This window comes from Pteropus medius, unplaced genomic scaffold, assembly GCF_902729225.1.
Source record: "Pteropus medius unplaced genomic scaffold, Ma_sr-lr_union100, whole genome shotgun sequence".
In the NCBI taxonomy this organism is placed as follows: domain Eukaryota; kingdom Metazoa; phylum Chordata; class Mammalia; order Chiroptera; family Pteropodidae; genus Pteropus; species Pteropus medius.
In genome coordinates this window covers 13,596,913-13,598,252 of record NW_024351729.1, presented here as the reverse complement: position 1 = coordinate 13,598,252, position 1,340 = coordinate 13,596,913, and the positions used below count along the sequence as shown (strand labels likewise).

The 1,340-nt window shown below is 43.7% G+C and overlaps 1 protein-coding gene and 1 pseudogene across 6 annotated transcripts in view; both read left to right on the top strand.

Moving 5' to 3' along the window:
• Positions 1-1,340, top strand: part of CMKLR2 (chemerin chemokine-like receptor 2) — a 45,213-nt gene that overhangs the window by 33,265 nt on the left and 10,608 nt on the right. The gene's annotated exons all lie outside the window — the stretch shown is intronic.
• LOC120587897 (uncharacterized) lies at positions 124-242 on the top strand (annotated as a pseudogene).

Sequence of the window (1,340 nt, the reverse complement as noted above, 5' to 3'; positions counted from 1 at the left end):
CACAGAAGCATGGAGCCTGGGAGAAAGCAAAGGAGCAGAGTCATGGCAATGTGGTAACAGAGTCAGTTCTCCAGAGGACTGGAAAGAACCAAAGGTATGGCACTCCAAAACTGGAACCCGGGAGTCTACGGCCATGCCACCCTGAACAAGCCCAATCCCATCTGATCTCGGAAGCTAAGCAGAGTCAGGCCTGGTTAGTACTTGGATGGGAGACCATCTAGGAAGACCAGGTGCTGTAGGCGTAAAAAATTAAAAATAAATAAATAAATAAGGGATTGTAAGCTGACAAGGTCCTTGCAATCTGTGAGGTCAACCAAGGGTTGTCTTGCTTAAAAAAAAACAAAAACAAAAAACTGGAACCCGGGAACGAGGACTAGGAACAAAGTAGAAGTAGGACCATGAGTCAGGAAAACTGCCAAATTATGCTTTGAACTAGGAATGTGGTTGAGTTCAAGTACAGGGCAGAGCACAGCTTAGAGGTAGGAGTTGAAAGATCCAAGCTGTGGGGATTAGAGCAATGATGAAGCAGAGACATAGGGATCTTCTAACCAGAGATGGCAGGAAGCGGGATGAGGGTTTTTTATCAGGGAGTTTACTCATCATTCCCTCTTCAGGACCAGGAACTTTGTCACAGCTCCAAAGAATAGCTCTGGTCCTAGGGGTTGATCTATTATTTTGCTTTTCTTACCAGAGTCCTTCTTGATAACTCTAATAGAAACCCAGTAAAGTTAGGAACTTGTCCATGGCATTTTTTTTTTCCCTGGGGGAAAAAAAAGAGTTGTCCCAACTCTTATAGTCAATCTCCTGTATCAGTTGGGAGAAGGTTAAAGTGAGGGTCTCTGGAGAGGCCTCTGAGTAGCATTAAATCTTATGATTGCCTCCCTGGAATCAAGGGGCAAGTCGTTCACAGAGGCCAACTCGGAGTATCTATTTCCGTTTCAATGTACCGTTTCCTCCGTCACTATTGAAAAGCTCAGAGTTTTCCAGAGTTTGCCTGTCCCAGGAGTCATATACTTGCAGCTGGGCTGAATGTGGTCCACAGCTATTTTGTTTTAAAACAGTAATTTAAAAGTTGGAAACTTTTCACATTAAAAATATAAATATCCAGCCATTCTTCAAAAACTCTGGTGAAACTAAGTGCTCATTTCCCACATGGAAACAATTGGCTAGAACTGAGTAGCCGCCGTTCACTGAAAGCAAGTCCACTGCTCTTCAGTTCACCCAAATCCTACTATCTCGGACCTGGACTACTGCACCCATTAAAGCCACATGCCTCTGGGGACATTTAAATTATGAGATAAAGGGCAGGGAACGTTTAACTCTGCTAAAAGTTAAAGTAG